Source organism: Cervus elaphus, chromosome 9 (genome assembly GCF_910594005.1).
Source record: "Cervus elaphus chromosome 9, mCerEla1.1, whole genome shotgun sequence".
Lineage (NCBI taxonomy): Eukaryota > Metazoa > Chordata > Mammalia > Artiodactyla > Cervidae > Cervus > Cervus elaphus.
Window position 1 is genome coordinate 109,344,027 of NC_057823.1, and position 25,153 is coordinate 109,369,179.

The 25,153-nt window shown below is 50.0% G+C and overlaps 1 long non-coding RNA gene across 1 annotated transcript; it reads left to right on the forward strand.

Annotated features, from left to right (window-relative positions):
- The first annotated feature begins 1,644 nt into the window (after positions 1–1,644).
- Positions 1,645–22,422, forward strand: LOC122700693. The gene is made up of 3 exons (XR_006342867.1): positions 1,645–1,860; positions 4,252–4,254; positions 22,411–22,422. It is a non-coding gene; the product is annotated as an uncharacterized LOC122700693 (long non-coding RNA).
- The last annotated feature ends 2,731 nt before the right edge of the window (positions 22,423–25,153 follow it).

Genomic DNA, 25,153 nt, shown 5'->3' on the forward strand with positions numbered 1-25,153 from the left:
TCCAGGATCTTCTTTTCCTTCTTCTTCTTAAGGATGATCTTAGTCTCTCGAGGGTCAGTGGGGTCCCTCTGTGCAGCCCACTCAACATTTTCTGGGTCTACGTGGTATGCTGTCTTCACCCTCATGTGGTGGATCCAGGGAGTGACACCTGCAACTTTAACCACCGTAGGGGTGGTTAGAACAACAGTACATGGACCCTTCCAACGTGGGGCCAAGGAGTCGTGTTTCCAGTCCTTGACCCACACCTGATCCCTGGGCACAAATTCGTGAATCTGTTCCCCAAGGGGGAATGGCACCCTTTCTTGTACAAACTTAGTTCCCTGATTTATTACCTTACCCAGCTGTTCCATCTGCTGTGAAATCTCATCTCCCCTTACCTGAGGAAAATTTGTTGACACCTGTTTTATTATGGGAGGGGGCCTCCCATACACAATTTCGTATGGAGAATAGCCATGGGACCGTGGGGTCACCCTGAGTCTGAGCAGAGCCATCAGAAACAAGTCCACCCAGGAGCAGTCAGTCTCTAAGATCCACTTGGAGAGTCTATTTACGTGTCCGGTTGGTCCGTTCCACCATCAGAATTCTGGGGCCTATATGCAGTGTGCAGTTTCCATTTGATGTTTAAAGTTCTGCTTACTTGTTGTACTAAATCAGCTACGAAAGCCAGTCCATTGTCTGATCCAGTGCTGGTAGGAAATCCAAATCTGGGGACTGTCTCCCTAAGCAGGCACTGGGCTACTTCTGATGCTGTTTCAGTCCAGGTAGGAAAAGTTTCTACCCATTCCAAGAAGTACATACCATGACCAGCAGATAACGGTAGTGTCGGTAAGGTTTCATTTCAGTGAAGTCCACTTCCAGGTGTTCAAAGGGCAGTGTGCCTTTTAACCGAATCCCTGGAGGTTTCTGTCTGTGCCGAGAGGCAGCACTGATCTGTGAGCAGGCAGTGCAGTTCTGAGATTCTGTCCTGCATAGGGAAGAGAGGCGGGGAACCAAGAAATATTTTTGAGTTAGCTCTTCCAGTTTATCATGGCCTAGGTGGGTCGCTTGGTGTGTTTGGCTTACCAGAGTGGGTGCCAGCTCCTCTGGTACCAATAATTTTCCACTTGGAAATTCCCACCATAACTTTTCAGTCTTGATGGCCCCTTCCGCTTTGGTTAGTTGGTTTTGGGCTTCAGTGTATTTTGGAGACTCCAGCGTTAGCTCAGGCAGCTCCGCCAATATGAGAGCTTTAATAGAGACTTCACTTTTCACCCCCAAGCCCTCGGCTGCTTGTTTAGCGGTCTTATCTGCCAGTCTGTTCCATGAGCCCGGGGGTTATCCTCTTTTTGATGTCCTCAGCAGTGTATGGCTGCAACCCTTTCTGGTTCCCAGGCAGCATCTAATAGGGTCTTAATTTCTTCCTTATTTTTAATATCATTTTCACTAGCTGTCAAAGGCCTCTCTCCTTATACAGAGCCCTGTAGTGTGTCAAAAGCCTACCTGGAGTCTGTGTAAATGTTTGTCTTCTTACCTTTTGACAGCTGGAGGGCCCGGGTTAGAGCATGTAGTTTGGCCCGTTGAGCGGACCAGTGTGATGGCAGAGAGCTAGCCCCAACGATGGTTTCTTCCATGACTACTGCACATCCCGGCAGTCGTTGTCCTTGTTTCACCAGGCTGGTGCCATTGGGGTACAGGACCCAATCTGGGTCCGGGACTGGCTGGTCTCTTAAGTCAGGTCTGCTGGCATAAACTTCTTCTAGGGTTTCCTTGCAATCGTGTGAGGGTCCACCTTCCTCCACAGGAAGGAGAGTGGCCAGATTCAGGGCCTGACAAGGCTTAATATTAACATGGGGGTTCTCACATAACAGTCCCTGGTACTGAGTAATCCAGGATGTCGACAGTCACTTATGGGGGTCCCCTCGCAGGAGGGTGTTGACCTTATGCGGGACTTTTACGATCAAATCTTGGCCCAAAGTCAGCTTGGTTGCCTCCCGGACCAGTAATGCAACCACAGCAACTGCCCGTAAGCATCCCAGCCACCCGGGGGAAAGTGGTCCAGCCGTTTCTGGAGAAGCCCAGGTCTGTCCCATGTCCCCATAGTCTGGGAGAACACTCCCATAGCCATCTTGTCCTTTTCAGTCATGTAAAGAGTAAATGGCTTAGCAAGGTCTGGCAGGCCCAAGGTGGGCCTGACGTAATTGTATCAGGTTTGAGTTCTCTTACCACTGGGACTTGTTTTGCAAGCCTGAGGGTGTTGTCTTCTGCCCAGACCTCAGGGAATTGCATTAACTCTCTCTCTCTTGAATGTTTAGCCCTTCTAGGAGATCGTGCAACCTCCATTCATCCTGAGGGGTTACCGAGAGGAAGAGTAAATAGGTGGTTGAGCCCACTCGAACAGTGGGTCTTTCGTGGGGGGAAAGGTCACTTGTGCCCCCAATTTAGACAGCAAGTCTCTTCCTAACAAAGGTACTGGGCATTCAGGGATGTATAAAAATTCATGAGTCTCTTGGTGTCCCCCATCTGACATTTTCGGGGTAGGCTAGAGATACAAAGCCTGCATTTATCACCATCTGAGACCCAGCAGCCTCTGGATCTATTGGCGTATGAAGTCTACAGGCCTCGCACAGTCTTTCCTAGAACTCAGAGGGTGATTCGATTTCCCTTTGAATCACTTCGGGGGGTTTTGCCATACTCAGGTTTTTGGGCCCCCCCTTGAGGCCTGGTAAAATACCCGCCCGATGTCTCTGCAGGCGGTCCCTCCCTTCCTCTGTGTCACAGCCCCAGTTGGGCCTCTCATTGGGGGTGGCTGGTTCTCCCACCACCGTGGGTTTGAGGACCCTCCCTTCCTCTGGGTCACAGCCCCAGTTGGGCCTCTCACCGGAGGCGGCTGGTTCTCCCACCACCGTGGGTTTGAGGACCCTCCCTTCCTCTGGGTCACAGCCCCAGTTGGGCCTCTCACCGGAGGCGGCTGGTTCTCCCACCACCGTGGGTTTGAGGACCCTCCCTTCCTCTGGGTCACAGCCCCAGTTGGGCCTCTTATTGGGGGCAGCTGGTTCTCCCACTGCTGCGGGTTTGCAGGACACGCAGGTGCCATTTCTCTGAACCATTTTCTGGCCTCAGTGAGGATCCTGTGTCTCTCCTCAGGGCTGACAAGGGAGACTAGCAGTTGGATTATGTCACCCCATGTAGGGCGGTGGGTTCGAACAATAGTCTCCGTTGGCCTAATCATGGCTGTGGCTCCCCCGAGTACGGTGGAGCATGTTTCTGCCAGTTTAATACATCCGTAGAGGAACATGGCTGGTAATAATAGGCTACGGGGGGCTGATGGTAGTGCCCACATGCGTCCTGACCCGGAGGCTGCTGTAGCTCTCTGAGGGGCATCTGTAGTGGGGTTCTTTCCCCCTGTTCCTTGGCAGTGTGCAGCCTCTGTCTAATTCCTGTGTTTTCATCCCCTTTCCCATCAGTACTTACCTGAAGAGGTGGATACAGTCGAGGAGGTCCAGCCGAGGTGGAATTCTGGGGGCCTTGACCAGAGGTCTCCGTCGCTGGGATCAGAGCCTGCCTAAGCGGTGGCTCTACAATCTCCAGGAGAGCTGGAGGAGGAGCAGCGGCCGCTGCAGGAACTTCACCCGGCCCTGGATCAGGCGTTAAGGAGGCCTCTGGTCCTGGTGGAGCACTGGGCGGCGGTCGCGTCATCATCCAGTATGGGGGAGGGGCAGGTCATCCCCGTCCAAATCCTGTAGAATTTCCTTTTTTATCATCAGTCAATTTTTGTGCCATTAATATTTTTCCTTTTCCCTTCTGGATACAGAACCTTGTCCAAGTAGGAGGGTCTTGAGCTAACCCTGCTGCTGCTAAGTCGCTTCAGTCGTGTTCGACTCTGTGCGATGCCACAGACGGCAGCCCACCAGGCTCCCCCTTCCCTGGGATTCTCCAGGCAAGAACACTGGAGTGGGGTGCCATTTCCTTCTCCAATGCATGAAAGTGAAAAGTGAAAGTGAAGTTGCTCAGTCGTGTCTGATTCTTAGCGACCCCATGGACTGCAGCCCACCAGGCCCCTCCATCCATGGGATTTTTCCAGGCAAGAGTACTGGAGTGGGGTGCCATTGCCTTCTCCTGAGCTATCCCTAGCCTTGAGTCAATATATGGATACTGATCCGGATGTCCTGGCTCTCCTGTGACTACTGTATAGACTGCTTCCACTATTTTTAAGTTCATGGTGGTCTCTGATGGCCATCCTACTCCCATAGGGGGCCATTCGACCTCACAGAGTATGTGGAGGTTATCTTCACCCCATAGTCTCCTCCAAATCCATTCTTTAAATTTTTAATCATGCACTCCAGTACAGTTGCCTTAGATTCACTTCCCCCCATCTTGCTTACCTTCTCACACCGTCTTATACTTTTCCTTTTCGTTCTGTTTACGAAGTTCTCAGTACCCTATGTACTTATGATATTTCCGCTCAATGAAACACTTAAATTGCCATTCTGCCTCCTTCCTAATTGGGGTGAGAAGAGCCTTACCTGCCAGATCCCAGAGGCAGAGGGGGATAGGCGTGTCTTCACCTGCCGGTCAGCATGGCTGAACCAGAACACCACGTGGTCCGAGACTGTTTCTCCCTTAACTTTTAAAGTCCGTTCTGCCTCGGTGGGCTTGCTCAGGCACGGATGAAGACACAGATGGGTTAGTTATCCCACGTCCCAGGCAGTCTCCGGAAAAGCCAATTTGTACTCACTTATGTATCCCCCTCCTTCTAGCCTGACGATTCCAAGGGGTCAAGCATTTCACAGCAGACGGGACCCCTCCCGGGCGGGCAGAATACAAGCACACAAGGACCCAGTCTCTTCTCCTAGAAATCCCCTGGCAATTGCTTGGTAATAATTTTCCCCAAGAGGGCGTGGACACGCCTCCTAATGATCTTCACAGATTTCCTTCCTAAGCCCTAACATGCTCGTCGACCTGTGTACCAAGCAATCGCTGCCACCTGCCTATTCCAGGCTCATGTGGGTCTGAGCCCCTTCCAGTCCCTCCCAGGGGGGTGATCAGGCTCCCTCTTCCACCCTGCCGGGGGGGTTCCTCCTCACCCCAGCGCTCAGTTCCCCTGATGCCGAACACTACCTGCTAACGTGAAAGGTCCGGGCGTTGAGAAGCAGAATCCTTCCAGAAGGGCGAGGAGCCTTCCCCACCTCTAGAAGATTCAAGCTGCAAGGCCTTGGAGTAGTCCCAAATGGGACTTGTCTCCTCAAAGTGAGTTTCCTGGCCAATGCACCAAATGTTGTAGCCAAGCGTTCCGGGAAACAAACTCACTCAGAAGGACAATGCAGATAGTGGAGTGCAGTTTATTATATGGCAGGCCCCAGGCAGAGTCTCCTCTTAGCCAAGGACCCTGACCAGTTTTTGTGAAAACCTTATATACCCTAAGTGTACGTGCACAAACCCACCTCCCCAAATTCCCTGAAACTAGTCTGAACAAAGGAAAAGAAATATACAGTCTAAGTTAACCAATGATTCAAATGCCGTAAACCTGTGATTAGTATGCCTTAAGCCTAGGTAGTTAACAGTGGACAATTATCAATAGGCCTGTGGTCACACCCCAATAAACATAATAGAATTTGTGATTCTATTCAGTTACACAGATAATTAGGGTATTCTTTTAGGCAACGGAGTGTCTAGGTACAAGCCCTGGGGCTCTTCCATGGGGGGAGGGTGTCTGGTTTTCCAGTTGGAATGTCGTTTCCATAGATACTGGGCATAGAGCTCAAAGTCCACAGCCCGGCCCAAGATGGAGTCCTGCTTTCAAGATGAAGCCTATTTTGTCTGTTTCCTCCTTCAGTGCGAGAGATTCAGACATGATCCCTGAGTTGGGAAGATGCCCTGGAGAAGGAAATGGCAACCCACTCCAGTATTCTTTCTGAAGGAGTCTTTTGGGCCTAGAAAAGAGAACAACAGTCTCAAAGGCCCCTTGCTGAATCATCTAACTTCAGAGAAAACAAAGCATAACTTTAGTTCCATCCTGATGCTCCAGGCCAGCTGCATCTATCTGGGACTTATCACCCCCTGTCCGGAAACCTACCACCCCCTACACCGCCCAGAAGACTTATCACCCCCTGCCCAACTACAAGTGTAATCTCAACAAAAGAATACTCAAAATATCCCACCTGATTGACGTTTCCCTTATCGCTTCCACAAACCTCCCTATAAGTATGAAGCCTCCCTGATCCCTTTTGGCGCTCAGCCTGGTCGTTAGGCCGACTGTCGCCCCTCCTTGCCTGAATAAATGTAACCTACTTCTGTTGAGGTCGTCTTTCCTTTTCTGCCTTGACGGAACTGTACCTTACACTTTCCTGGAAAATTCCATGGACAGCGGAGACTAGCAGGCTACCGTCCATGGGGTCGCAAAAAGTCAGACACGACTGAGCGACTGAGCACAGTGATGAGTGAGGTGTGTCCTTCCAGGTGTGAGTCATGCATAGCTGGACGCATCATATTCTTATTCAGGCTCTCTTCCCACGTAAGTCATTACGGAGTGTTGAAGAGGGTTCCTTGTGCTATGCAGTGGGTCCTTGTGGATGGTTTTATAAAGAGTAGTGTGTGTATGTTAATCTGAACCAGCTCGTTCCTCCCTGCCTTCCACTTTTCCTCCTTGGTAACTGCAAGCTTCTTCTTGGGAACCATGTCAGTGAGGCCGTTTCTCTTTGTTCATGTGTCTCCATTTTTAGAATCCACCTAGAAGTGATGCCATATGATTCTTGTCTTGCTCTGTCTTCCCTACTTCACTTAGAATGATCACCTCTACTTTCCTCCCTGTGACTGGAAATGTCATTATTTGATCCCTTTTAGTGGCTGAATAATACTGTGTTATGTCTTGGTACCCCATCTTCTTTATCTGTTCATCTGTGTTCTGCTCTTAGATTGGTGCCATGTCTGGTTTATGGCCCTAGTGCAGCTGTAATCATCAGTTCATTTCAGTTCAGTCGCTCAGTCGTGTCTGACTCTTTGCGACCCCATGAATCGCAGCACGCCAGGCCTCCCTGTCCATCACCAACTCCCGGAGTTTACTCAAACTCATGTCCATCAAGTCGGTCATGCCATCTAGCCATCTCATCCTCTGACGTCCCCTTCTCCTCCTGCCCCCAATCCCTCCCATCATCACGGTCTTTTCCAATGAGTCAACTCTTCGCATGAGGTGGCCAAAGTATTGGAGTTTCAGGCTCAGCATCAGTCCTTCCAATGAACACCCAGGACTGATCTCCTTTAGGATGGACTGGTTGGATCTCCTCGCAGTCCAAGAGACTCTCAAGAGTCTGCTCCAACACCACAGTTCAGAAGCATCAATTCTTCAGCGCTCAGCTTTCTTCACAGTCCAACTCTCACAACCATACATGACCACTGGAAAAACCATAGCCTTGACTAGACAGACCTTTGTTGGCAAAGTAATGTCTCTGCTTTTGAATATGCTCTCTAGGTTGGTCATAAGTTTCCTTCCAAAGAGTAAGCGTTTTTTAATTTCATGGCTGCAATCACCATCTGCAGTGATTTTGGAGCCCCCCAAAATAAAGCCTGACACTGCTTCCACTGTTTCCCCATCTATTTCCATGAAGTGATGGGACCAGATTCCATGATCTTAGTTTTCTGAATGTGCAGCTTTAAGCAAACTTTTTCACTCTCCTCTTTCACTTTCATCAAGAGGCTCTTTAGTTCTTCCTCACTTTCTGCCATAAGGGTGGTGTCATCTGCATATCTGAGGTTATTGCTATTTCTCCCAGCAATCTTGATTCCAGCTTTTGTTTCTTCCAGCCCAGCGTTTCTCATGATGTACTCTGCATATAAGTTAAATAAGCATAGTGATGATATACAGCCTTGAAGAACTCCTTTTCCTATTTGGAACCAGTCTGCTGTTCCATGTCCAGTTCTAAGTGTTGCTTCCTGACCTGCATATATGTTTCTCATAGCAAGGAGAGATAAGAAAGCCTTCCTTAGCAATCAATACAAAGAAATAGAGGAAAACATTAGAATGGAAATACTAGAGATCTCTTCAAGAAAATTAGAGATACCAAGGGAACATTTCATGCAAAGATGGGCACAATAAAGGACAGAAATTGTATGGACCTAACAGAAGCAGAAGATATTAAGAAGAGGTGGCAAGAATACACAGAACTGTACAAAAAAGATCTTCATGACCCAGATAATCATGATGGTGTGATCATGAACCTAGAGCCAGACATCCTGGAATGTGAAGTCAGGTGGGCCTTAGAAAGTATCACTACGAACAAAGCTAATGGAGGTGATGGAAATCCAGTTGAGATATTTAAATCCTGAAAGATGATGCTGTGAAAGTGCTGCACTCAGTATGCCAGCAAATTTGGAAAACTCAGCAGTGGCCACAGGACTGGAAAAGGTCAGTTTTCATTCCAATCCCAAAGAAAGGCAATGCCAAAGAATGCTCATACTACCGCACAATTGCACTCATCTCACATGCTAGTAAAGTAATGCTCAAAACTCTCCAAGCCAGGCTTCAGCAATAAGTGAACCATGAACTTCCAAATGTTCAAGCTGGTTTTAGACAAGGCAGAAGAACCAGAGTTCAAATCGCCGACATCTGCTGGATCATCACAAAAGCAAGAGAGTTCCAGAAAAAAACATCTATTTCTGCTGTGATCAGTCTTTTCTAATTTTGGTTTTTTCCATATCTACACCTAGGTGTGGGATTGCTGGATCCTATGATACTTCTATGTTTAGTTTTTAAAAAGAAACTTCATACTCTTTGCGTATTGGATGGACCGATTTACATTCCCACCAAGAGTGCAGGGGAGTTCCCTTCTCTCCGCATCCTCTGCAACATGTATTGTTGGAGGGTCTCTGAGACGGCCATTCTGACTGGGGTGAGGTGATAGCTCACTGGACTTTTGATTGGCCTTCCTCTAACCATTAGTGGTGCTGAGCACCTTTTCAAGTGGTTAATTGTCATCTGTATGCCTTCTTCATGAAATGTCCATTGAAATCTTTGGCCCATTTCTTATTGGGTATTTTTGTTTTTTGATATTGAGCTGTCTGTATGTTTTGGAGATGAATTCTTTGTGGGGATCTTTGTTTGAAATATTTTTCCTATTCTGAGTGTTGTGTTTTTCTTTTATTTAGGGGTTCCTTAGCTGTGAAAATTCTGCTAAGGTTAATTCCATCCTTTTGGCCTATTTTTATTTATTGTTACTCTTAAGATGTGGATCCAAAAAGAGCTTGCCGCTGTGATTTACAACAAAGCATTTTCTGCCTATGTTTTCCTCAAGGGTTTAGAGTGTCCTCACATTGAGATCTGTAAACTATTTAGAGTTTATTTGTGTGTAGGGTGTTAGGGAGTGAGAAGTGGACTGTTTCCTGCTGTGTCAGTAAACAAGGATGTCAGAGTCACCAGCAATTGCAGCCCTCCAGTGAGCCAGGGAGCCCTCGGGGCGCTCGGGAAGGAGAGGCATGTCTGCTCTCTAGCAGCCGTCAGACTGCAGACGCTCTAAGGCGAGCCCTGAGGAAAGGACGCTCAGGACGTGGAAACAGGACGCTGGCCCCAGACAGGTGAGGTGCACCTGAAAGGAGTGATTTCAGGGAGCGCGGACTCCGGCATCTTCCCGCACACAGAAGAGCACTAAATCCCTTCCCTCAGGGTATCTGGCTTTCTTTAGCAATAGTCTTGATGTTCAGACCACCTGCCCTTCCTTACAGAGTTCTGTGTAACCTGGCTCCTCCCTTCGCCTCCTGGGAGCAGTTCCCTCAGAGTTACCCGAGATGGTGTCTCCTGGGCTTGAAATCCTAAAAGTTCCCAATGAATAAAACGTAACTCAACTTTTAGGTTGTGACTATTTTTTTTAAGTTGACAGGAATATTGTAATTTTGTTCCTATTTTCATTGTTTAAGGAACCTTCACACTGTCTCCATGGGTTTCCCAGGCGGCGCTAGTGGTAAAAAGCCCACCTGCCAACACAGGAAACATAAGAGACATGGGTTCAATCTCTGGTTGGGGAAGATCCCCTGGAGGGGGGCGTGGCAACCCACTCCAGTATTCCTGCCTGGAGAATCCCATGGGCAGAGGAGCCTGGCGGGTTACAGTCCACAGGACCGGCAAGAGTCAGACACGGCTGAAGTGACTTAGCAAGCACTCAGTTTCCACAGTGGCTGTCTCCGGTTTACATTCCAGCATCGATGGAGGAGGGTTCTCATTTCTCCACGCCCGCTCCAGCCTTGGTTCTTTGAGTGTTTGACAAAGGCCATTCTGGCCAGTGTGAGGTGATACCTCATTGTAGTTTTGATTTGGATTTCTCTAATATTTAGCAAGATTGACATTTCCTGTCTTTTTGTAAAGGGTATGAGTGAAACCTCTTGCAAATGACTCTTGAACATTTTGATAAACGTTTTAATAAACGCTTCTAGAACATTCCTTGAAAGCGGGTGTTGTTTAGTCACAACCCCATGGGCCTTCTGAGTATTAAGTGCCCATCAGCACAGCTTTCGACGTTGTCATTATGGAAAACGGCCACAAGGAGGCAGCATTTTTCATGTCACCCCCCGCCCGCCCCCCCCCGCCCCCCCCGCCCCGCCCTTTTTGCTTTCTGTGCAATTTCATTTTGATCTTAACATTGGAACAGAGCTGATGTCCAGTGTTGTGTTTGTATAAGGTGTACAGGAACTTAATTCAGCCATGCATAAACACATATCTATTCTTTTCCAGGTTTTTCTTCCCATATACAGCAGATCCTAAAAAGTAGTGAGAAGCAAGAGTCAGAGAAGAGAATTAAGAGGCAGCAAGAGGTGGTGGAGGTGTTGGAAACAAGTGGAAAATCCAAGAAATGTAATCCTGTAGAAGCAGGGCTCTACAAATCTAAAGCATGGAAACTGGATTCTGGAATTCTTTACAGTGGGCACATTTTTCCTAAGAAATTGCCAGAGAAGCCACCCACTGTGCCTATTGGCTTTGATTTTGAAATGGAAAAAGAATCAAACAGCGAGAAGCAAAGAGGGTATTGCAGGATAAACACTTTAAATTTATGCAAAGCCTTGCCCTTACCATATCTTCTTAGGTGTTGTGGGTGATCCCAATAAGAAAGAAATTCCACTCACTGTCCCCAGGACTCCTGCCTTTGTTTGGAAGAAAAGAACCCAAACCCACCCAAGAGGACGAGGGTGAAGAGCAGGCAGGAGTCATAAGAGCCCAACAATCGCCCCAAGACAGGTACCTTTGAAACCCAAAATCCCAGTGAGAACTGTGGAAATGCGCCCTTTCTGTTTTGTTACAAAAAAGTCACTTACAGAAGGAGAAGAAAATAAAACAGCTGCAGAAAAGGGAGGTGCCCAACTTCTAGGCCCTTCCTTCGCCTCATTTTATCACCATTTACCTGAAGGAGAAGAACATGAAGAACAAGGCTCAGGTTGAGCCTTCTGCATGGAGCCTGGCAGAAGAGGCTCCTGAAGGCACAGACTTGGGTTCTCTCTGTGCACCGGCGACAAAGAAGCCTCCTCCCGGTGTGATGGGCAGAGCAGCTCTGGTTCCCGGCCAGCGTCTGCAGCCAAGTTTGGTGGCAGAGTCGACTGGAGAACCCAGGTGGTACCCACCAGTCAAGGGCTGCTCACTCACGGTAGTTGTGTGTCTTCCATCCTCCTCCGGAGAAGGCAACGGCACCCCACTCCAGTACTCTTGCCTGGAAAATCCCATGGACGGAGGAGGTTGGTGGGCTGCAGTCCATGGGGTTGCTAAGAGTCGGACACAACTGAGCGACTTCACTTTCACTTTCCACTTTCATGCATTGGAGAAGGAAATGGCACCCCACTCCAGTGTTCTTGCCTGGAGAATCCCAGGGAAGGGGGAGCCTGGTGGGCTGCCATCTATGGGATCGCACAGAGTCGGACACGACTGAAGCGACTTAGCAGCAGCAGCAGCAGCATCCTCCTCCTCCTCTGTTTTATATATAAGTCAGAATATATAGTTGACTTGGTTTGTAATTTATTCACTTGAAGTGTAATTTTTACTGCTTTTATCCTTCACTTTTTATATTTAAAAATAAAGATACTTGATCTAGTTTATAGTTTATGTCTGATTCTTTCCTCTTCTCCGTGCAAAATCAATTTGGAGTTAAGGAGCCCTTTGCTGGGGGGGGGGGGGGGGCTCGTTAACTGCCCGACGAGGCAGAGACTTGACTGATGCGTCGCTCACCGAGGCTGTCTGCTACTTCAGGTAGGGCGGCTGTTCAGGCACCTCCTGCCCTTGTTGGTGCTGAGATGAGGGAACGCTGAGCAGGACATGTTTTAAGTCCCCCTGTGACCTGGGCTGGAAGCAATGTGTTTGTCTTACTAAAAATTAACAAAGGTAGTTCCATACTCCTCTCCACAGTGATTCTCAGCATTTACATCTCATCAGCACCGTGAATGTTCTCTTTCCTCCGCATCTTCTCCACTGTTTTCCTTTGTAGACTGAGGATGGCCTTTCAAACAGCTGCAGTGTTCCCACACTGTGGTTTTATTTGCACGTCTCTAACAATTCCTGGTGTGCAGCATGTTTTCATGGGCTTTGGTTTTAACTAGTGTGTGTGGAATTGACTGGAAATTTTCATCTTCACAGTCTACCCAGTTTTTGTTTTCGGTTAGTTACCCATGGACATTTTTAAAGTGCTGGTATCATTTAGAGCCCAGCAGTCCTTGTGAATATGAAGTGTTTTTAAGTGTGGCAGTGAAATAAGAAATAGTTTTTTTCTCTTTTGCCTTTTGAGTCCTTCTCTACTTTAACTGTTCCTGAGCTACAGCCAGCGTTGATAATTAAGTCTCCTTCTTTTCAGAAGACTAACCTGTTATGTAAGCTAATCCTGCACCTGTGTGTGTGTGTGTGTGTGTGTGTTAGTCATTCAGTCGTGTCTGACTCTTTGTGATCCCATGGACTGTAGCTCACCAGCCTCTTCTGTCCATGAATTTCTCCAGGCAAGAATACTGGAGTGGGTTTCCATGCCCTTCTCCAGGGATATCCTACACCTATCACCCTCTAACTCTGCATGAGCCATATTTCACATCTATTATCTTTTAATTTTATGCTAGTCACATCCTGATGCTTAACTTTACGGTACTCTCTCTGCAAACCTCCCCTTATAATTTGTTTTCTGTTTTTGCATTATGGAAAGAAAGCCTCAATGCAGTCTACAAAAGACAATGGCCCCAACTCCTGTGACTGCCTGCTGGACCCAAGTTACTGGGCTCTCTGACGCTAGCCTATTGACTGTTTTGAAGCAAGGCAAAAAGAAAGAATATAGGGTCTTTATATGTTTGCTCTTTATCTCCAACCTCTGACTGTGAGCCCCAACTGTGTGATCCCCTCGATTCCCTATCAGGGGAGACACAGTTCTTGAGGCACAAGTCTACTGTGTTCTCTCCTCTTCCAGCTTGGGGATTAAAGCCATCTGTCTATTTCCTCAAAAAACATTTCCACAAAGGTATAAGGTTCCTATGCTCTTGTTCCTTTTTGCATTGTTTCAAAACAGTCAATAGGTTAATCTTCTGAAAAGAAGGAAACAGTTATCAACACAGACTGTAGATCAGGAACAGCTAAAGTAGAGAAGGAATCAAAAGGCCAAAGAGAAAAAACTTTTTTCTTATTTCACTGCAGTGTAAACAATAGCTTTGAAGTTTCTGTAGTGGGAGATGGCCACAAGGAGACAGGATTTCTTCATGCCCTAGTCCTGTTACTACAGTAACCAGAGCCTTAGGGTGACTCCTAGTCCGTGGTTTCTTCTGGCACATGCCGAAGCCTGTGGCTCATCAATCCTTGTTTTTCTTTTTTAAAGTTAGTGTTTACTCTTTTTGGAGGATAGCTAACTTACAGTGTTGTGCCTGTTGGTGGAGAGATTCTTCAACAGTTATCCCCATGCACATTCTGATTCATCTTTGTTTTTTTCACATACACATTATAATAGAGTGTGTAGTACACCATCTTTTCTAAGTAGGCGCGTGCTGATTCTATGTTCTATATGTATTTGTGAGGATAAATGAATCCCAGCCTGCTAATTTATCACTTCCACCCACCACTCTCTTTCTGTAACCATGTTTGTTTCCTGACTGTGCGTGTATTTCACTTTTATAAAATAGCTCATTGGTATCAGTTTTTCCTTCTGAAGTACTTTACTTACTTTGATTGTTCTAGTTCTAGATTATCCCTGCAAATGGCATTATTTTTTCATGGCTGAATCATATTCCATTCTATGCATATATGATTTCTTTATTCATTCATCTGTCCATGTACATTTTGGTTACTTCCATGTCTCAGCTGTTGTAAATGCTGCTGCAGTGCATGCTTGTGGGCGGTGTTGTTCAGCCGCTACTTCTATCCTGCAAAACCCAGACAGTCCCCATGAGACACTCAGTCCTCTTTCCCCTCCCTCAGCCCCTGGCACCCACTATCCTGCTTTCTGTGTCTATGGAGCCAATTGCTCTAGGTCCCTTGTATGAGTGGACTCAAACATCATTTGTTTTTCCGTGTCTGCCTTATGTCACTGAGCATAATGTCTTCAGGGTCCATCCACGCTGTAGCCTGTGTCAGAACTGCCTTCCTTTCAGGCTGGACAACGTTCATTGTGTTGCTGGACCACGTTCTGCTTGTCCATTCTTCTGTTGAGGGACAAACGGAATATCTTCATTCGTCTCTCACCTCTTGTAGTATTTGTGGAATAACTTCAGAAAGTCCCATGATCTAAAAGTCACTCACCATTAACTACTTTATAAACTTTTTTATTTTGGAAACCATCAAAACTCAGAAGAAGGGAAGAATGCACATGAGCTTCACTTGTGTTTAGAAACGAGCACTTTAGGGTAATCATTTTATCCCTCGTGTGTGTGCTATGCGTGTGTGCACGCCTGCTGGTGGACACATGCTGTTTGTGTGCACAGCGCATATGTGTGTGGCCTGGTAGTGTGTGTGTGAGTGTGTGAGTGTGTGTGTGTGCGCTGTGTGTGTGTGTGTGTGTGTGTGCTGTGTGTGTGCTATGTGTGTGGCCTGGGAGTGTGTGTGTGCTCTGTGTGTGTGTGTGTGCTATGTGTGTGCGCACCTGTTGGCGGACATGTGCTGTGTGTGCACGGTGTAGGTGCACAGCGCATATGTGTGCGGCCTGGGAGTGTGTGCTATGTGTGTGTGTGTGTGCTATGCATGTGTATGTGTGTTATGTGTGTGTGTGTGTGTGTGAGCTATGTGTGTGTGTGCACGGTGTAGATGCACAGCACATATGTGTGCGGCCTGGGAGTGTGTGTGTGTGTGTGCTGTGTGTGTGTGTGTGTGCTATGTGTGTGTGTGTGCTGTGTGTGTGTGTGCCTGCTATGCATGCGTGTGTGTTATGTGTGTGTGTGTGAGCTATGTGTGTGTGTGCACGGTGTAGATGCACAGCACACATGTGTGCGGCCTGGGAGTGTGTGTGTGTGTGTGTGCTATGTGTGTGTGTGTGTGCTATGTGTGTGTGTGTGCTATGTGTGTGTGTGTGTGTGCATGCTATGCATGTGTGTGTGTTATGTGTGTGTGTGTGAGCTATGTGTGTGTGTGCACGGTGTAGATGCACAGCACACATGTGTGCGGCCTGGGAGTGTGTGTGTGTGTGTGTGTGTGTGTGTGTGCTATGTGTGTGTGTGTGTGCATGCTATGCATGTGTGTGTGTTATGTGTGTGTGTGTGAGCTATGTGTGTGTGTGCATGGTGTAGATGCACAGTGGGAGTGTGTGTGTGTGTGTGTGTCTGTGTGCGCGCTATGCGTGTGTGCTGGCTGACACGTGCTGTGTGTGTGCACGGTGTAGGTGCACAGCGCTTACGTGTGCGGCGTGGGAGTGTGTGTGTGTAGTAATGGGTCATGGGGAGGTGGGCAGGCGGGCACAGGTGGGAGCTCCCCGCAGGCGCTCTGCTCGGATGGCGTCTGTGCCCCACATCTGCCCGCGTTCTCCGCTTGGATGCAGCACGGTGCCCTGTGGTCATCAACCCAGGCACGAAGTCACTTGACCAGGAGCCTAGGAGGTGTCAGGCCCACCCCCCTACCCCCGCCCCTGCGAGGAAGCAGTGCCTGAGCGCACTCCCTCCCTAACTGACCAGCAGGATGGACGGACCGGCTCTCCCCGTGGACGCTACAGGACTGTCCTGCCTGGGCGACCCGGGCAGCGCCTCTGGCTGGGAGCCTGGAATGCTGCCGCCGGGCCACTTCCGGTCAGTCCTGCCTGGGCGACCCGGGCCGCGCCTCCTGCTGGGAGCCCGGAATGCTGCCGCCGGGCCACTTCCGGTCAGTCCTGCCTGGGCGACCCGGGCCACGCCTCCTGCTGGGAGCCCAGGATGCGGCAGCCGGGCCACTTCCGGTCAGTCCTGCCTGGGCGACCCGTGCCGCGCCTCCTGCTGGGAGCCCAGGAGGCGGCAGCCGGGCCACTGCCGGTCTGTCCTCACAGGACGCTGGGCTGCGCTCCACCAGGTTCCTGGCTCTCCCCGGGCCCTGACCACCACGTGGCCGCAGAACGTGCTCACAGTTTTGTTCTCCCCACCGAAATGTTTAGTGACAAAGCTTTTGTTCCGTTTCCTGATATGGGTGAAGTGTGGAGCCAGTGATGATTTCTTCTTCAAGAAAGGTACGTCCCAGTTCTCACACGTGGGTGAGCCCCTGTCCAACGATGAGAGACCCGGGGGTGTGACCTGTGCCTCCTGGGAGCGCAGCCCTAGGCGACTTTGAACCTGGCCAAGTTCTGTCTACACTGTGGATTCAGACCTCTGCAAGTCCTGTCTACACTGATTATGTTTAGATGAGACGTGTTCTTCTACAGTGAGGACATTTACACCTGGTGGGGTTCTCTGTGCAGTAGGATGTGGAGACCTGGGAGCAGACCTGGCCTGGCCTCTCTCCTGGAAAACTCCTTGCCTGTATCTGCATGTCAGTGCTCAGAGGTCTGGAGTCTGGAGCTGAGGTGGGTTTCTCTGGGTAACCGTGGGGTTCCATGGCCCTCCCGGGGGTCAGTGCTGAGGCAGGGCTCTCAGTCTTTCGCTCTGACACGTTCACCTCCCCAGGACTCATCGAGACACAGATAGGCTACCTGGTTGTTGTCGTTCAGTCTCTAAGTCGTGTCCAACTGTTGTGACCACATGGACTGCAGCACGCCAAGCTTCTCTGTCCTCCACTATCTCCTGGTGTTTGCTCAAACTCATGGCCATTGAGTCGGCAATGCCATCCAACCATCTCATCCTCTGTCATCCCCTTCTCCTCCTGCCTTCAATCTTTCCCAGCATTGGGGTCTTTTCCAATGAGTCATCTTTTCCCATCAAGTGGTCAAAGTATTGGAGCTTCAGCTTCAGCGTCAGTCTGTCCAATGAATATTCACAGTTGATTTCCCTTCGGATTGATTGGTTTGATATCCTTGTAGTCCAAGGGACTCTCAAGAGTCTTTGCCAACACCACAGTTTGAGAGCATCAGTTCTTCAGTGCTCAGCCTTCTTTATGGTCCAGCTCTCACATCCATGCATGCCTATAGGACAAACTACAGCTTTGACCATATGGGCCTGGCTTGTTTACACATTAGGGGCCTGCCGACCACAGCCATGGTGCCCTGACCAAGGGAATGTGTGACCCCAGGTATGGGGGTCTGGGAACTGTGTCTCACCCCATCTGCATGGGCCAGAATCATGTGCAGAGGGAGACCAGCTAAGGAAAAGGGAAGAACACATGTGAGCTTCACTTGACTTGTGTTTAGGAATCAGTGCTTTACAGTATCATTTTATACAAGCCTGTGCCTATTTCCTCTTTACCCCTGAGTGGTTCCCCATACCTGGGGCTCCTGGAGACTCCTCAGGTGACTACTTGGTAATTGTTCCAATTCACCAGCATTAGCATGGGGAGAAGGGAGCAGGCTTATCTGGGCAATTGATTGCAGGGCACATGGACCAGCAAAAAGTTGATGAGCAGCAGGTGAGGTTGCAACTGTGATCTTCCAGTAGACGTCCATATTCAGTAGAGACCAGACCTGCCCCTCCTTTTCCAGCCCAGTGTCTGATGTGTTTTCATGGAATCTCAGTGGGACAACAAAAGACCGAGACTGCCAGCATGAAGGTAGTGTGTTCAACATTATTATGACGGCTGTAAAAACAGTTAATATCACACAGAACCGAAGGAAATGTGGGAGCACAGGAGGGGGAACCTGGGTCCCCAGTGAGACCCTCTCAGCAAAGCTGGGCCTGGGTCAGGCTTGGAGGGTGTGACTGAGAGTTTGCTGGACAGGACACCACATTAAAGGGCCTCCTGCAGTGCAGGTTTCAGGGCTACATAGCAACTGAGTGCAGAGCATGGTGGCTGAGCTGACGGCTGTGGATCCCGCAGGCTGAACGCTGAGCCCTGAACATTGGCAGGTTGTCTGGACTCACAGGATGTGCTTGCTCTCTCTGCTGAGATGATCACAGTGGGGACCCAGGTTCCCCCTCCTACTTTCTAGCATCCATCAGACTGCAGCCACTCCCCACAGGGGTCCCTGAGGAAACTTGGGAAGGAAAAGACAGGATACTGGCCCCAGATGGTGAGGTGTGTATCAAAAAGAATAATTTCAATGAGATGACTCTGGCATCTTCCCATACATAAAAAGTGCTAAATTCCATACCTTTAGATGCTGCCTGCATTTTTGAAATCCTAAAACATTCTTGCTGAAAAAACTTAACTCTCAACACTTAGATTATAAATATTTTTATGTCTACACATATGAAGTAGACACTTTCCAAAGAGCAACAAAAGAAGACAAATCTCAGCATTTGGAACACTGGCACCAATGGTGGACACTCCCCAAAAGATGCAACTGATGGAGCAGTTAGAACAATCATCACCCCTTTTCCCATAAGATTGTGGAATGGACACTGAGAGTGGGGAATTGTTATAAGGAAGAACAAAATTTGACTCCATGTTTAAAAATTTTTTTTTTCAAATTAAATCTTTTATTTTAACCTTTGTTTCCTGTTGGTTTGTTTGCCACAGGGATACTGTCCATACATAATGGCCTGCCCCAGGAAACCTAGCCCCTCTGCCTTTGTCCAGGACCTGACCACCTATGGATGGCTGCAGGAAGGGAGAAAGTAACACATATCCTCCTGAGACTGGCCATTCCAGGAGATATTTGCCAGATTAATGGTTTTTTACTTTATTTCCTCACCTCCCAGCTCTGTGTTGTATAAAAGATACTGGCATCCAGACCCTGACAAGATGGTTTCCTCGAGATGTTAGTCTGCTATCTTCTCCTTCTGCCAGCTTTCCAAGTAAAGTTGTATTCCTTGCCTCAGCACCTCGCCTCTGACTTATTGGCCTGTTATGAGGCAAGCAGAGCGAGCTTGGACTTGGTAACAATCCCACATGCCTTGCAGTAAAAAAGTCAAAACATAAAATGGAAGCAATATTGTAATAAATTCAATAAAGATTCTGAAAATGGACCATATAAAAAGACCTGATACCAACAACCAAAAGGAACTCAGTGGTTGTCTGAAATATTTAGAAAGGAGTTAGTACCCCTCTTGCCCATACCCCCTGAAGCCACACTGGTCAGTTAGGCCCTGTCCATTCAGGACACCCTCTCCAGACCCCAGCGGGAAGTGCTCTGCCTCCAGTGCCCACCTGGGTCCCAGGAGTAGAAGAGACACACCCTGGTGGGTCTCGTCTCTGGTCCAGGGGAGTGTCACACCAGCCACGCTGTCTCCCTGCCCATATTAAATAAGGAGGGTTGTCAGCACCTGGGCGAGTGATGCTGTGGGCACCTGGACTGCCTCGTCCTTGTGAGATTTGGTGTGAAGACAACACAGAAGGGGAACCAGCCAAGAGGGATCAAGGGAGCAGTGAATCCCTCTTCACAGGGACCCTGTGAGACCCAAGACTCACTCTGCCCACCCTGCTCTGACTTTTGGGAACTGGCCTTTGTCATTATCTGGGGAGGAGGTGGGAAGGACAACCTGGTCTCTCTTCCACCTCCTGAGACCCAGGTGGGCAGTGGGGGCAGCAGCACCTGCACCTGGGGTCCAGAGAGGGTGTCCTGAATGCACAGGGCCTAACCGTTCAGTGAGGCCGGCCCTCGTCCACAGTGCACTGACCTGCTGCAGGGTCTCGGGTTCCCTGGCATCCAGCTCCCCTGTCGCCAACCCCAGCTTGGTGTCTTGGGAGCCCCTCACTGGCGGGCACCCAGCAGGTGAAAGCTGCATGCCCAGTGAGAAGGAGGAGAAGCCGGTGGGGCAGGGGTCCAACATGGAGTGTCCAAGGCCCCTCTGCTCCCCCAGGAACACCCAGCCCCGCCTGCCGTGGCCTTTCTCCTCTTCAGTATGTGTCTTTGTGGCTGATGTTGCCAAACACCTTCCTCTGGAAGAGAATGCTCCATGACTGTGGAAGGAGTGGAGGTGAGGAGGCGATGTAGCCCTAAACCCAGGGAGCTTGAGAACTAACTTCCCTGAGCCCTGAACGTACTGCCTGTTACATCTGTACCAACCGAGGCTGAGATCCAGGCAGATTCTCTGTGGAAACACTTTCCATGTCCAACAAAAGAACCAAACTAGGCCAAGATCTGGGCAGATTCTCTGTGGAAACATGTTTCATGTCCAACAAGAGGACCAACTGAGGCCAAGATCTGGACAGATTCTCTGTGGAAACACTTTTCCATCCAACAAGAGAGGATTTGTTAACTCACAGCCGAATCCTGAGACATGGGGCTTGCTGTAACTGTGGAGACTGCAGGGAAGGCATTTTAGAGGCTTCTTCCCGGGCGGCTCCCCGAGGCCCCTGGAGTTACTGGACCCAGAGGCGGAGCACTCGCGCTTCTCTCCTCACTGCAGGCCAGACGGTGCCCCCAACCTCACAGCCCTGCTCCTCCGCCTCCCTGAGTTCAACAGAAACCCCCGGTCAAGAGGCCAAAGGGCAATCTTCTTGGAGAGCAGAGCAGAGGCCGGTGGGGAGCGCGGTGGAGGCTGAAAGCTTTTGTAGAAGAAAAAGATGCACATGTATTCCTGTGTGTGGTGGCCGGATGCTGCAGTAATTGGTGTTCCCTACACATTTATGGGTGGGTTTTAGTTTCTGTATTTTCTAGATTTCTTTTTTTTAAACAGCTGAATATTATGAGGAATTTTTTGCAATCAACCATGAGAACTTGCAAAATAAGATCTTTGTGTTTTTTTTCTTTCTCTAAAATGTTGCAGTTTTCTCTTGATGACAGATGAACAGACTCCTATCTTTAAGTATTCATTTAATCGGCTGCTCTGGGTCTTAGCTGTGGCATACAGGGTCTTCACTTGCAGCATGTGGGATCTAGTGCTCTGACCAGGGATTGAACGTGGCCCCCTGTGTTGGGAGCTCAGAGTCCCAGCCTCTGGATCAGCAGAGAATGCTGCGATCTCCTACTTAAAGCAAGGTTATTTATTTATTTTCGGCTTGCTGGGTCTTCGCTGCTGTGCGGGCTTTTCTCTGGCTGTCGGGCGTGGGGGCTTCTCTCTCGTTTCTGCGCTGAACTTCTCCCTGTGGTGGCTGCTCTGGTTGGGAAGCACGGGCTCTAGGCTCTTGTGCTGCAGTAGTTGTGAACGGACTTAGTTGCTCCACGGCACGTGGGGTCTTCCCAGATCAGGGATTGAACCCGTGTCTCCTGCATTGGCAGGTGGATTCTTAACCACTGCACTACAAAGGAAGTCATACCCCTCCCCCCTTCCTGCCAACATCCCCCTTTAAAAAAAGACTAAAAATAATCTGTTTAGTAAGTTTTCAGGAGTCTGAGCTCTGAGGTCAGCGTCTGTGGTGTCATTCTCCCAAAGGCTTCAGACACCAGTTGGGCTCATGAGTCTGGTCACCAGGGCCGGTCTGGCGGCTGAAGACAGGCTTGGCCTCTGGAGCTCTGCCCTCACCGACTCACCCAGGGTCCCCGAGCCCTGGCAGCCATGCAGAGCCACGTGCAGGCGGGACTGGTACAGCCACGGGGCTGCCGTGGTCAGGGTGGAGCGTGCGGCGGAGGCAGCTGGCTGTCTGTCCCGTGACTGCTGGTGTCCTGTGTGACCGTGCAGGGCAGTCACGGTGTCAGGTGGGGCCTGGCCGCTGTCCTGGGGACAGCATGGGACCTCAGAGAGCTCGCATCCCCACTCCCCATCTCCCAGCTCCGCTTCAGATAGTGGCTTGTGGCTGCTGGCAGCTCCCTGGGCTGGTGTAAAGCACCAACCCCCTTGCTCAAGGTCAGCTGAGACCCCCAGCTCTGGGGTCACACATCATCTGTGCCACCATCCAGGTCATCCCACTTCTGTGAGGGAGGGCCTGTGTGGAGCTGTGGGTGATGGGGGACTTGCGGGTGTTGTGGACTGGCCCAGGAGTCAGCTTTTTGAGGGGATGGGAGTGGAGGGGAGGGGAGGGAGAAGCTTTGACCTGCTCAGGGTTCCAGGGGATTCCAGGCCCAGCTCTGGTCGGAGGTGCAGGTGAGAAGCCCCTGCAGGTTTCTGGGTCCCCACCGTTTTTTAGTTGAAGCCCCTCTGCCTACACCACCCCTAACTCTCCCTCCCGTGTCCCCGGCCTGAAACCACAGAAGATGGGGAGTTTACGTGGCTTCCCTTCCTGTAGGGAAACCAAGCCACAGACAAACACGTTCCTTTAAGAAAGCATGAGAGAAACAGGAAAATAATCGTGGGTGGTTATTACTGACACGGTTCATGTAGAGACACTTCACAAGCCTGGCACATGGAGGGAACTGAGGGCCATTGCCCCGAGTCCTGGACTTTGCACCCTCTGCCCCCCGCCCCGTGGCCCACTCTCCCCTTGGTGTCTTCTGGTGGCCGGGCGGACTTCAGGCTCCTGAGCCCCTTCTGGAAGGACCAGGCCAGGGCAGAGGTCATTCACAGAGGGGAGGGTGTGGTCGACCTTAAGAACCCCATTGCCCCCAGTCTGTGTCGGAGCTCAGTTCCGGGTCTAGGCAAGCGTGGCTTCCTGGTGCTGTCCCCACCCTCACTCACCCAAGGTGGGGGGGGGGGGCTTTGTGTCCACCTTGTCCCCTCGTGAAGCCTGGCCACCCCAGGACCCGTGATGTGTGTGCATCTGCCCTGCTCACAGCGCACCCCGGGGCCCCTCAGACTTCACTCATGACAGGGAAGTGTAAGGATGAACTATTCCATGGTTAACAATTTCAAGGTGCGACAGCGTTGCCCACAGCGAACGGGCACACGTACGAGGCCCATGCAGAGAGAAGCCGCGGTGTGGGCTTCAAGGACCCTCCGTGTGGGGGTGGGATGGGGGCGGACAGGGATTTCCTGCAAACGCGGCTCCAGGCTCTGTTCTCGGCAGGGGGACGACTGTGGGCACTGCCTGTCTGCGGAGGGGCCCTGGGGCTGCCCAGCTCAGCAGGAACGGCAGGGGTGGGAAGGGAGGTCGGCCTCCCTTAGCACCCCTGACCTCACACCCCCTCATCAGGGCAGCCCAGTGCCTAAACGGCCCCTTCCTCGTCTAGCTCTGAAGACCTGGAAGGTGTGGGGGCTGGAGGACATGCAGGAAACAAAATTCTGTAAAGCAATTATCCTTCTATTAAAAAATAAAAAAAGATTGAAGAAAAAACACAAAGGACAGCAAAGGTGGGGCTTGCATTCTCAGCCAGCCTCTACCAGATTCCGCCTGTGCTTATGAAAAGACCAAAATGCTGGTGCTCCCACCCCGTATCACAGATGAGAACAGAGACACAGAGAGGTTGAGCATCTTGCCCCAGCTCACACAGCTGCTGAGTGCAGAGCTGAGAACTGGAACCCTGTGGCCGAATCTGGAGTCCAGATGCTGTGATGACCCTGAGGGAGCGGCAGAGACCAGATGGCCCATGCTGAGACAGGCGCGCACACACACACGTGCACATGGCCTTCACCTTTGCGGCTACAGAAGTCAGAGGGAACCAGAGGGCAACCAGGAGAGGCCAAAGGAGAGTCGGGGTCTATAAGGAGGAGGGGCCCCACTTCGCAGGAGGCCAGGGAATCCCTTTCCTAGTGAGTCTGTCTCAAACCCTAGATTCCTCTCCCTGGACCCAGGAACTGACTGACCAGTGACCTAACTGACTTGGCTCCAGAATTATGCCTTCCCAGGGGTTCAGCTATGACTGGACTCCACTATGGTCAGTGATAAGGGGGGAATGAGTACATAGTCTGGGCTTCAGATTTGTTTGGAGACAAAATTTATTAGGAGTACAAAAAACCATGAAAGCAATTGGCATGAACATCTCCAGAACACTTAAGAAACCCTCTGCTGTTTATCTACCTCCTCTCCTGTCACAAAAGTGGAAGGTCTATTTAATCAAGTAATTCTGTGCTTATCACACTCTTTCTTTAAAATATTTATTTATATACATATATATTTATTCGGCTGCATTGTCTTAGTTGCAGCATGTGGGAGCTAGTTCCCCAATCAGGTATTGAACGTGGGTCTCTGCATTGGAGTCTTGGCCACTGGACCACTTGGGAAGTCTCTTCTCATACTCTTCAGGACAGTAGTGGGTCACAGACCTCCTCTGAGGTCCCCTTAGAGCTGAGGCATGGGGTGGCTGCAGTAATCCTCCTGTGGCTAAGGTGTGGTTTGTTGGTCATGACTCACTCACACTCCCTGCAAACATACGGCTTCTCTCCTGTGTGTGTCCTCTGGTGGGTGATGAGGGGGGACTTCCGATTGAAGCTTCGCCCACAGTCCTTGCAAACATAGGGCTTCTCCCCTGTGTGTGTCCTCGTGTGTGAGATGAAATTTGACTGATCACTGAAGCTTCACCCACATTCCCCACAAACATAAGTCTTCTCCCCTGTGTGTGTCCTCTGGTGTCTGATGAGGACTGACTTCTGACTGAAGCTTCGCCCACACTCCTTGCAAACATAGGGCTTCTCTCCTGTGTGTGTCCTCTGGTATCTGATGAAATTTGACCCGTGTTGGAAGCTTAGCCCACACTCCCCGCAAACATAGAGCTTCTCCCCTGTGTGTGTCCTCTCGTGTGTGATGAGACTTGACCTGTCCTTGGAGCCTTGCCCACACTCTCTATACTTGACTTTCATAATCCTTGAGACCCCTGCCCCCGTGAATAATTTGTCCTCTGGATTCAGTTTCTGGCTTGTGCTGGACTCTTCTGTTATTAGCTCATGCACCGCAGAACTCCCCATTCATCCTCTGGGTGAGTAGGAAGAGGCCCTTGAAATCTTTTTCAGCCTT